At 40.7% G+C, this 12860-nt stretch overlaps 1 long non-coding RNA gene across 1 annotated transcript in view; it reads right to left on the bottom strand.

Annotated features, from left to right (window-relative positions):
- Positions 1-8562, bottom strand: part of LOC142047273 (uncharacterized) — a 198646-nt gene extending 190084 nt beyond the window's left edge. Inside the window, exon 1 of the long non-coding RNA XR_012656463.1 lies at positions 8471-8562. This is a non-coding gene — a long non-coding RNA (uncharacterized LOC142047273). The remainder of the gene's footprint in view (positions 1-8470) is intronic.
- Positions 8563-12860: the final 4298 nt, after the last annotated feature.

Raw genomic sequence — 12860 nt, 5'->3', positions numbered from 1 at the left:
TTGGTCAAAGCAGTGGAATGCTGCCCTGAAGTATGGGATATTATCCCTTCCACTGCCACAGAGTTCCTATGTGATGCCAGGCAAGACATTTAAACCAAATTTTTCACAATTGGTCACTATCTGTATGTTTATTTTTGGGGTGACCAACTTGAGACCCTAGAATCTCCAGAGTTGCTAAGCAATCATAGCTGCAAGTGAAGTTAATGGGAGCCCTGATTTGAACATATTATGCTAAGCGCTCTAAAAATCAGGTCATAGGCATTTCAAAATATTTGAAAATAAAATAATTAATATTTGTGAAGCACTCAGATACTATAGTGTTGAGCACCAGAGAAAAGGCCATGAGAAAATAATTCTGTCTTCAGAGAAGCTTTGAACGGGGGGGGAGGGGGTGGGGGGGAAGGGGAGGGGAAGGCATGGCATGTCGCAACACACTGAACAATGGTGATAAAACAAACTACTGAATAGCTATTCATTCAGTGAGCACCATCCATCCTGTGCACCGAATAAGGGGAGGGGGGGATAGTATGTGATAGTGTAATACAAGACTGCATTGTGATGCATTTGCACAAGAGGTTAAATTAAGATTGTACAGGAAACCTTCATTCCGGCATTTCCTAATTGTAGAGTTCTTGATTTCACAACCTTAATGTTCTTTTCATAGTTTCTGTATGTAGTATATATTACAATACCAGAAGCTAAAGCTTATCATTTTTGGATTTTTCTCATTTCTAATTGAGATGAGATGTTCCATATCAATCTTCTGCTTTGTTCCATACTTGACTTCCCCTCAACCAGAGATTATTTTTATTTTTTTAGACAAGTTTGAGAAAATCCATTCACCTGTTTTTGAATTATGGAAAGGTGAAAAAAGTATACTTTTCCCATTTCAAGTAAATGTTAAGTGATTTTTTTTAAAAAAACATACAGAATTTGAAAATGGCTGATCTTTACAAACTGACATTTTCAGGTTGGCTAGCTCTGACCCAGTACTGAGCACTTTCATTACTTGCAAAGAGGAAAAAAAGAACACCTAAACAACAGATATAAGCATTTTTTTAAAACTGGTTTTGTGCATGCATGGTAGCAATTGGGAACTACATCATCATCTGCACTGCTGAATTAGCACTGTAGTTAACAACCATGATTGTAAGTTTTCAACATCTTTCTCTGTAGGAAAATCAGAAAGCAGGAGGATTCTGTACTGAAATCCTTATGCTCCTGTGGATCTCAAACCCTGCAAAAGGGAAACTTTCTTCTGCAAAATTTATCACTACAAGAGAGAATTGTTAGCCGCAGAAGACCTGCTAGCAAAGGAGTAAAGGCTGTCACCGTGAGAAAGCCCATAATTTCTGTTCAAGAAATTAACAAGCTCCATGAACAAAGGTTGTAAGTAAACTTCACAAGCCTAAAAGCCTGATATTGTATTACACTTCCCAGATAACCTGTGTGGCTGGTGGGCCCAATCTCCTCCTTCTCCCCTATGCAGAATCTAAAACCTTGGAGCACTGTTTGTTGGGTTGTGAGAATAGTTCTGTAGAGGGCACCTGACTCCTTCCCAAATATTCTGTATAAGAAAAGTGAGATATGTCCCTGGAGAGACCCATCCACATGTAGGACTAGATGTCACAAACTGGTCCATGGAATTTAAAATGCAAAACCTTGTCTTCATATAAATATTAAATTTAAAAATTTTAATGCTGTAAAGTTGGGGAAAGAAAATGTTAGTCTTCTCACAGTAACACTCTTTGGGGTTAGTGAGTGAATGAGCAGGGAGAAGGAACAGTAGGTAGGAGGGGACTTGGGGGCAGCAGGTAGGTGAACTGTTGAATTAAAGGAAAGGGTATTAGAATTATATTGGATGCACTGGGGGAAAGACTTAGCTGGTGAGGCTGAGAACTGATAATTTGGAATGGGTCTGAGAACTGATAGATTGGGTAAGGCTGGAACTGATTTGATGAATTGAGGAAGGGGAACTGAGAATATAATAGACTGGGAATGACAATGAACATTTGATTGAGTGAAAGGGGATGCAAACTCAGTAGACTGAGAGAAAGACAGAATTAATAAACTAGAGGAGAGGGAATAAGATTGAAGCAGATTATTAACTGTTGCATCAGTTTTGTGGTACCAACCTCTGTGTCAATTTGTCTTTATGGATAAAACTTAGAATCTTCAGCTTGAAGAAAGACTCCTGTGGTACTTGAGCTAAAGGAATAACTGTACTAGTTAATAGCTTTAGTAGGCATTTATCCTTTATGTTGACCAGGCACTTAAACGGAATACAACATACTGAGAAAGCAATAACACTCTTCCTGTCAAGGGAAGCTGTCTGTGTTTGAAATCTAGTATCTTTCCACCCCACAAGGTAATAAACAAGAGCTTTACACCATCAGAAAGAGGAGATTCCTAGTGTTCCAATGTGATTGCAACTAGCTTGTAAGTCTTAGAACTTCCCAAGATATCAGACTTCAAAATTATAACATCTTTCTTCCCTCCCTAGCTCTTTTTTTTATTTATAAATGTAATAAAAAGTTTCTCATCCCTTCTGCTTCTCTAAAGGCAGTTTACATTATTTGAACAATAAACCAAAGCCAAATCAGCAGCAAAAACTCCAGCAAAATCCCATCCATGACAATTCAAAAGGTAAGGCTTTCCTCACTAAAATTCAACCACCCATAACCAAATTTCCACTATCAAACTCACCCTACTCAGACATGAGGGGAAAGGACGGGGCTTGCATAGTGGTCTCCCAGTAAAGAATCCCAGACTTTTCAGACCAAAGATAGTGCTTCTACCACAACTGAAGGCTCCTCACGGAGGAAGCTCTATCCCCAATCCCCTCTATGTCAGATAAAAAAGAATCCAGCTCATGTGTCTCTGCTGAACAAAGTATGGCAACAGTCTCTCACGTAGGAAGGCCCCAAGCCAGTTGGGCTTCACAGATTAAAGCCAACATCTTAAAATCCACCCAGAAACCAACAGGCAGGCAGTGCACATCATGGAATACTTGTGTTCTGTGCCCTAATTAAAGTATACCATTTACTAAGTGGGCTGCTGTATTCCAAATCAACTCAAGTTTCCAAGTTAACCTGAAGTGTAGCCCCATTGCAAGAATCTAGCCTCAACATAATAAACACATAAACCACTGAAGTCAGACCCACAGCCAAGATAAATGGTTGCAGGTACTCACAGACTGCAAACTTGAGTAACAAATGGCCAATGCACTCACTCAATAGATCATCTTCATCACAGCATTTGGCTGTTTCCTGAAGGAAACATCACTTTAGTTTTATCTGGATAGAGCTTCAGCCAACTCTTATCCAAGATCCAGCCACTTTCAAACACTAGGGCAGTCTTTCCACAGTTATGGTACAGTCAGGTGAGACAGTACTATTGAGTTGAGGTGTTGTCAGTATATTGAAAGTGAGCAACTATATACTGTGGTGCTAATTCTTCAATCAGCACCATATACAGATTGAACAAGATTGGAAACAAGATGCAACCTGGTGGAACTCCACACCATAGCACCCTATGGAGGAAGAGCAATTGTCCCACCTTAGAGGAACACTTAAGAAATAATGAAGTCACTCAAGAGCATCTCCATTTACTCCCACTACAGTCTGCAAACAAATCAATACCCTCTCTGGTCATCAATGTCAATGGTTGCTGATACACCTGACAATATCAGCATAGATATCAGTCTTTGTTCATCCCCAGACCATTTACTAATGCCACCAGCACAATTTCTACCCATATACCCAGATCTGTATCCAAAACATCAAGGAGGTCTGAGGAATCTAAGTACATAAATAGTTGTCTCGCCACCACAAACTTCTCTATGATCTTAACCCACAATAGAAGATGTCATACTGGCCAATAATTAATCAGATCGATAGCATCGAGGGTTGGCTGAGAAGCAAATGTTTCAGAGTTGCCTCCTTAAGAGGCCACCCGAAGGGAAACACTGACAATCTCCACCAAAAATGGACCCCATACTTCCTTACTACCCTTTATCATGCAGGAAGGATAGGCATCCAGAGGATAGGTATAAGTTATAACTTTTTTCCCTCTTCTGTGCAGTGAACTAGTGGCATTGAAGTCTGTCCAGCTTTACAAAAGGGGATATGAAAAATAGACATTTTTGTAAATCTGTCTAAGACATTTTGAAAATAGATTTTCTTTAAAATACAAGGCATATGCAGAATACTTTGGATGATAGGCTGGCATGAGGTTTTTATTGGTACTTGTTAAGAATAACCTGCATACGTCACACATGACTTATTACTTATGATTAATGTGGCCATTATAAACTGATGCCAAAATCTTGTAACTCCAGAACACCATCATGCAGTCTCTCACATATATACACAAAAGTAGGTATATAGTGTTGCTGGCCAAAATCTGAACTGACATTACAAAATCTTTACTGTTGACAATATCAAAATAAAAATCCTTATAATGGACAGTTCTACCAGGTTCTTCTTATCCTACTTACTCTCTCCTCCAATTTCTGCAGGTCAAGATCTTCAAAAGTGGCTTGTTACTTTGGCGGGGGTGGGGGTGGGGGGAGGAGGTAGGGAGGAGGAGGCTCTATTTTTGAGTGCCAAACTTGAGACTTATTAAGGGTACCTGATTTTTAGAAAGTATCAATAACTGATATTCTGGATGTTTCTCTACAGCAAATTACTGCTTGGCAACTTAGTGTGCTGAAGATTCACACCCTACCTTGCTATGCACTAACTTGCTTTGTAGACAATTCTTCTTCAGACCCCATAGTGTCTACAGATTGAGGCACCCCAAATCACAAGTCGTTGTTAAAAATCTTGACCTAAAAATATAGCCCGCTTCCATTGACTACAGTGGGCTTTCAATCAAGCCCATACAGAACAAAAAAAAAAATCACAGTATAACAATAACTGTTTTAATAATACTCACGCTTAAGTAGAAGTGAATTGTTAAAGTAAAATAAATATTTATGTATAACAGTCCAAGAAGTACTGATCTAATCTTTCTTTTGCATCTTGATATGTGCAGCTAGGCAGTGGATTACCAATATTTATATAAGATGCCCTTTAAAATTAGTACATAGCTTGAATTTAGAAAGGTCAAAAGGAACAATCTTCATTCTATTCTCAGACATTTAGTAAAACCTGACCTTCCCAAGTGTGTTATATGTCCTCTACTCTTACAAGATTTAATAAAGGCTGCTCCATCCATGCAGCTTTCCCACACTTCTCAACAGAAAATTCTATAACCTGAAGACGTTAGAGGTATTTAAACATAAATTTATGAGACAGGAGTAGACCAACAAAAGATTTAGAGCTAGCAGAGAATTCATTTCAAAACAATGGCTTTTTTATTTATTTCTGTTTTTACAGTGAATCCAAAATCAGAAAACATGTGAGCATCAGTATACAAATAACTCTCTATTTTGGGGTCCTGAGAAGTTTCGGCAATTGCTTGTAGTATAATGAATGTTTGTAATTCATTAGATTCTGTTTAAACATGCAAAGCATGCCATGACATCAATGATGTTCTCTTTATCTCAATAAATAGCTATTACACTTAATATACTTCCAGTTAAGCCAGCATGATTAAAATAAGTATTTCTTGTATTTATTCTAATTTTAAATTGTGTATTCATATTTTAATAAGATTTAAATTAATTGTCACATCCCAGACAAGATCGCGCTCTGCCAATTATCCCAATCAGCTTCAGAATCTTTATAGTATACTATCTACATATTATATCTTCTCCACAAATGTATCATTGTTTATATAATTTTGCAAATGATAAGACGTGTAGGCCATCTAAATAAACTCAAAATTGTCATGGACAGATCCTTCATAGATTTTCAGTTTATAGCTGTCAATCTTCTTACAGCTGCTACATAACAAAACAACAGTTCTTTTCTTCATGCAGACAAGCAAATTCAATAAACATTGGTAAAGCCTCTTTTGCAAAAGAAAGAAAACCCTGGGTCTCCAACAATCTATTAAACCTTTTCTTATTTACTTTTGAACTTCTACATGATTTTTAAATCATTCATACAAGTTGTACATATTTTAATGCTGCATTTAATCAAATATGAATTTTGCAAAACATGAATCTGCTGATTGCTAGACTCACGTTTTGTTGACAAAAGTATGATCAAGACTATTAATGAATAAATTCATTAACAAAGACAGATGTACTGACTTACCATTCACATTGCATTATAATTTGGAGTCTGGGGAACAGAGAATGCAAGTAGTATGCAAGGAGCTAAAAGGGCCATTAAGTGTAGCCAAATTTATATTTCACTTTATCTCAATCAAAATCTGCTTGAAATGGTCCATGTTATTCTAACATTTGAAAAGAACAACAAATGTACAATAGAAAGATCAATGCTGGGCGCAATAATATAAAGTCAGTGCTCTAAAATGAAGAGGACAATAGAATAGATGCTTTTTTTTTTTATAAAGATGGAGACAAACTGAACAGTAGTTAGAAATACTGTTAAAGGTTGAATTAGGGACAGATAGCTATGATGACAGGCAAACAAAAGCATTTAATCAATAAAAAATGTGAAAAGGACAATAAATTGAAAAATTAAAACAGATTGCTACTAAGAAGAGAAATAATAAACGGCTACATTGATGATAGATAAAACAGACATCTAGCGCTGGTAAAATACTTATTTAATTTTGTAAGTCACTTTGAATTTCCTATTTCTTCAAATAAATTACACATCACTTTCCATAATCATAACACCAGTTCTATGCCATGGATTTTCCCTTTGAAATCAAGCTCTGAGTTAGAGGTTTTCATATAACTAGCGTGTTTCTCCTGGGGGCTAGAAACCAAGCTTCAGCAGACTGGAGCACTTAGCAAGTCCATCAAGAACTGTCAAACCAAAATATATTCAGGGCATTAGATATGTTAGAGTCCATTGGGATTTACACCCAGTACCACTTGATGCACATGAACAATTTAGTGTTAAGAGTTGTACCAGTTGTTATCAAAGGAATTTTTTTTAAAAAAATCACTAGCATCTTGCTTAGCTAAAATCAAACACCCTTTGTGGGAGAAGTAAACAAAGTGACCGGGAGATGGAATTATAAACAGGAAGGGGAAACTGTATGCGTGTATACAGTTACACACATTATTTGAAAGGCATGTGTGTGTGATATATGTGCATCAATACTGTATTGATCTATTCTGCTCTGGGTGCACCTGCATTAGTGTTAGGGGGAGTTCATGTGGACACTGTGGAGGGGGGAGAGGAATCTTTAATAGCATGTCTATGATCTACGGTAAGATCTGAGAAGTGGATAACATCATTAAAAAAATTAGAATTCCTCAGCCCATCAAGTAGAAACTGCTGAGCACTCCAGCTGAGAGAATAATTGGAAAGTGGAAACATCCTGAACGAATTAAACCAAGAGAAAAACCATTGAAGGTATATAGGTGCAAACACATACACAGTGCATAGAAAGAAAAGCACATACTGTATTGTACATATTTGTGCTGAGACTATATACACTGAAACTCTTATACCAATATTTTAAAATTTAAAAAATGCATTATTAAACTGCCTCCCCCTAAAATGCGTTCACTGGGCTTTACAGAGAGGCTTTCATTCATCTCCAAGCGTGTGCTTCCTTTACGGTGGGAACAGGCTCTAAGTTTTACGCTCAAAGCCAGTAGCTGTCTGCTTTATTGAGACAAGTATTATCATAATCCCTCATCTATCCTGAGACTGTGGTGAGGAAGTCAGTTTTACCCCTAGACCAATCCTTCTCAGCAAAGTACAGAACCCTGACATCTCCTCAGGCTTAAAGACCATCAGCAGCGTCCCTGTCTCTCGGCTACTGGCACGGATGGAAATAACACTGCAAAACAATGAGCCAAGAGAAAAGAGACCCACCCAGACAAATGCAACGAAACCGACCAAACCCAGAAAAAAACCGGACTGCTCCCACAACAAAAACCACACACACACACACACACACACACACTTCTCTCCCTCACACACAGGACTTTTCGCACGCACTGATTCCCCTCCCCCTTTTTTTAAATGTAGCAAATCTTTCTACTCACTGACATTATGATCCAGCACCTATGTAACCCCAGGAGGAGAGAGAGAGAGAGAGTGTGGGTGGGTGGGTGTCTCACCTCCAGACAGTCTGCATATATAGCTACTCTTTGGAAATAAAGATTGAAAAATACGAGGAAAAAAATAAGACAAGGGCCAACTCACTCGCTTTCCTTCCCTCTCCCCCAAATCCCGAGGTGCAGCAGCTCCGCGTGGGAGCGACACTTACCCCCACCCAGGGGACGCCGCGCCTGAGCTGCGAGCTGCAGCCCCGCGCTGGGAAGTGCTCCTGTTCCCCACGGCTAGGTCAGGGCGCCCGGGAGCGCTGCAGCCGAGCGGGCAGCGCTGTCCCCGGCATGGCAGTCTGCTAGCGAGGAGAACAGACTTACTTGGGGCTGCGGCTCGCTCAGGAAAGCTCCTGCTCCGGGCTCTGACAGCGACGACAGGCAGGCGGTGCAGGCTCAGCTCCCGACACGGCAAACTCCCGTTCCAGCTCCCTCCCAGTCCCGGGTGACTCCACTTCAAACCCCACGCCCACCCCCCGCCTCCCGCCACTCCCCGCGCCTAACGCCCCTCCGCGGCCATTGCCTCAGCGCCCCACGCGCGTCGCGTAGCCACCTCCCTGCCGCTAAGCGTCCCCCACCCCCAGCACCTCACGCGGGTTCCGGCCGCAGCCTCCAGCCTAAAGTGAACCCCAGAGCCTCCTTCTTCCCCCCAACGCAGTGCTCAGCGTCCCCTTCTCCCAGGGCCACCACATCCTCCCCTCCCTCCAGCCTGTGCCTCCTCCTCCGACCCAATCCCACCTCAGAGCCTTTACTTCCTCTATCCCAGCGCCTCTGCCTGCTTCCATCCTCCCTCCTCACTGGGTATCTCAGTACAGCCTTCTCCCCCTCATCCCAGTATTTCCTGGAGACCCCCTTACAGCCCAGTCCCCGCCCCCACCGCATCTCCATCAGCCATGCATCACTTCTACACCCTCTCCCTTGTTCCCAAAGCAGCACCCATCTCAGAGACACCCCAGTCTTGCAGCTTCTCACACCCAATGTCTCCTCCACCCATGTAGATCCCACACCTGTGTTTTGCCTCTTACACAAAGACCTCTCCCCTACATCTCAGTTGCAGTCTCCCAGGTAGTGCCTCCACAAGCCCCCTCTTAGGGCTATTGGAACCTATTCGCTCTTCATGGTGCTCCACAGTGGCAGGCTGTATGTCAGAGGCCTCTTCTCTTCTACCTCTCAGTGCTTGTCCTTCCTTCATCCCATCCTCTTCCTCCTTGTCCTTCTACCTCTCCTTCCTGTCTGCCAGCCTTTCTTGGTTTTGGCCTCTCCATTTACTCTATCCCTCTCCCCTTCCAGTTTTATTTTCTGTGCCCTTTTCTTTTCTCCCCCAGCCTGCCCCTGCAGTTCCCCAGTTTCTTTCACTGGCCTTGTCTTAGGCCCCTGTGTCTCTACTGCCCTCCATGTAATGCAGTCCAATTCACTGGGCTTTTTTAAAATTCTTCTGAGGGTTGGGGACACTATCCATAATGAAGGTGCATTGACTGCCTGCATTGCCTACATCTCAGGGAATTCAACAGTCTGGCTGACTGAACCAGCTCTCCACCCCCATCCTCAGCTGACACACAAATGCTCTTCAATAATCAATAAAGCATGGAGTTGGTTTAGCTGTGAGGAAAGATATCAAACAGAAATTTTTCTCTTCAAAATGTGTTGTTTTACTTTGTTTCCTGTTTAAATTTAAACACATTTCTTCTCTTGATTTACCCTAAACAATAAAGAATACTAGATTTGGGCCAAATAAATTATTCCAGTTTGTGTGGATGTTTTCTTTTCTATCCATGCTATAGAGGTCAGGGTTTGAGCAAACTGGTGAATATCATATGGCTGCACATTGAAAATGTATTTTCTCATGTATATAAATCATTGTGGGTTCACAAACATAGGCTGAGTTCTGAATTTTTGGCATCAGTACCAGTTTTGTAGCGGCAGTTGTACACAGTAAATAACTCAGTTATATTTCAGAGAGAGGGTAACTGCCTAAAGCAACAAAAAGGTGAGCTTGTTCTTGGACTCAACTATATTTTTATAAAAATTAAGAATTATGTGTCTGCAGTTGCTTTGTAAATAATGTCTGGTCTTAATTTCTTTGTTTTAATTCTGTTTCTGAATTTTTTTAGAAAGATATTTATATGTTTGGTATGTATTTGAGTTCAGATCAACTGCTTTTGTGAATAAATAGAGGCAGAAGTAGATTACTAGATAAGTTATTTGGTATAGCATAATTTATAATTTCTTTAAACAAATTACAGAATGCTTCTGTAAGTATAGTATCAGAGGGATAGCCGTGTTAGTCTGGATCTGTAAGAGCAGCAAAGAATCCTGTGGCACCTTATAGACTAACAGACGTTTTGGAGCATGAGCTGTCATGGGTGAATACCCACTTCGTCAGATGCATGTTAAGTATAGGTACAATAGAAATTTAGAGGTGGTAGGGACCTTGAGAAGACATCAAGATCAGCCTCCTGTGCTGAGGAAGGATGAAGTATGCCTAGACGATGTGACAGGTATTTGTCCAGCCTATTCTTAATAACCTCTAACGATGGGGATTCTACGACCTCTGTTGGAAGCCTATTCCAGTGCTTAACTACTTTATAATTAGAAAATTTTCCCTAATATCTAACCTACATCTCTTGCTGCAGGTTAAACCCATTATTTCTTTTCTTACTTCTAGCGGACATAGAGAATAATTGATCACCATTCTCTTTATAAAAGCCCCTAACATCTGAAGACCATTATCAGGTCCCACATCAGTCTTCTTTTCTCAAAACTAAACATGCCCAGTTATTTTTTATAATTATAAAGATGGGAGCGGTTATTGCCAAGGAGAAACAACACTAATGTTAGAATGATTTTGATATGTGTTAAGCCATTGAGCATGTCCAGTATACACTAAATGTTTTCCAGAAGCATAAGCAACGTTAGTCTGAGCTGGTTCAATCTGACAAGAATCATGTTGTTATATTGTATCTGGAGTTAGTGTTATGATAGTGCTCTGTGTCTTATATCTATATAGATAGCACCAGAGGATGGCACTCTAAAATATGTAATATAGTTCCTGAATTTTATAATATTGTCTAGCTCTTAGATAGCACTTTTTATCAGTAGATCTCAAAGCAATTTACAAGGGCATGTATCATTTATCCCTGTTTTACAGATGTAGAAACTGAAGCACAGAGAGGGTAAGTAACTTGCTTAAAGTCACTGAGCAGGCAGGGCCAGGAATACAACCTGAGTTCACCTCCAGTGCTCTATCCTCTAGGCCACAACAATAAAAATTTGTTGTTTACTGCAAATGGCTTCTAATGTACAGCTCTTTACATCACATCTTAAAGAGTCTCAAACAAATAGTGAACCAGTTACTTCCTTCAAATGTATTGGGTTTGCAAAGGAAGTTAGTAGAAAAATTGCACCTGCTTAAACAATAGTTTGGCATTTTTCTAAATGCCATTGATGCAGCAGAGACTGACTTTTTTCACATCAGGTTTGGCAATGTTACAGGTACTTGTGGTTTTGACATGGGAGAAGAAAGAAAACAATGACTATTTGTCAGGGATTATAGATCGATTTGTTAGGTACTGTAACACCATAAAAATAGTATTTATGAGACATTTGTTTTATCCTTGCAGTATGAACCAGTTGATGAATATGTGACTAAAATAAAGACTAAAGCTGAAACATGATTTAGGGAATGATGTGACTGCATTTAACACAAAAAACAAACAAAACTCCTTTGTGGAATACACAGGGGTGAAAGTAACTTAAAGGACTTACCAGTACTCCAGAGTCCTGTGGAGGGGGAGGGGCCTCAACCAGAAGAGGCATGGCCTCTATATGAAGAGATGGGTCCTTTAAATCCCGGGGCTTTTAAAATCAGGATTTAAAGGGCTCGGGGATTCGACTGAAGCTAAGAGCCCGGCCCTTTAAATCACCCCTGGAGCTACCAACTGCAGAGGTGGCTGGGAGCCCTGGGGTTTGGGCAGGGGCGAAAGTAATTTACATTTCTTACCCATATGGTCCAATAGCAAGCAACCCACCTCTCTTACGTACTTCATTGATCCCTCCCATTACATGACATAGATAGAGGAAAATAAAGCTACTATTACTACTACCAGAACTGTCCGTAATAAAACTTTACTATTGGAATAAGCCTGAAAAAGTGAAAACTCACTGTCACATTTTTCTCCGTGTCTTCCCTCCTCCTCCAGCCAGGCTGCCGACACTAGGCTCTGTGCTTTCTCCCTGGCACTCAGGAGCTGCAGGGGATTCCCTCTAGCTTGCAGCAGGGAGACTGGCTAAGGGAGGGAGAAGCCTGCCTCCTGCATAAGAACAGTTTAAACTCAGCTGTTCCCTGCGCAGTTCAGTAACATTTCAAAGAGGATCTGCAAGCAGTTTGGACATCACAACCATGATCCTTTGCTGGGGAGGGAATGGGATAGATTTGAACTTGGAAATGGTTCCTGATTTTGATTGTGTTTTTTGAATATAGGAGATCCTCCTCATCCCACGGGCAGAAAAGAACTGCCCCTGCCATGGTCACACACACCCTCCCCCCCACTACAACAACTGGGAATGAAATTAACAAGGATGCCAGAAATGGCTCCTAACCCTGGGGATTGAACTGTGCAGGGAACAGCTGAGTTTAAACTGTTCTTATGCAGGCAGCAGCAGCCGGCATTTCAGCCAGTCTCCCTACTGCAAGCTAGAGCTTAGAGGAGAACCC

Source organism: Chelonoidis abingdonii, chromosome 9 (assembly GCF_003597395.2).
Source record: "Chelonoidis abingdonii isolate Lonesome George chromosome 9, CheloAbing_2.0, whole genome shotgun sequence".
Lineage (NCBI taxonomy): Eukaryota > Metazoa > Chordata > Testudines > Testudinidae > Chelonoidis > Chelonoidis abingdonii.
This window is presented reverse-complemented; position numbering and strand designations above follow the sequence as displayed.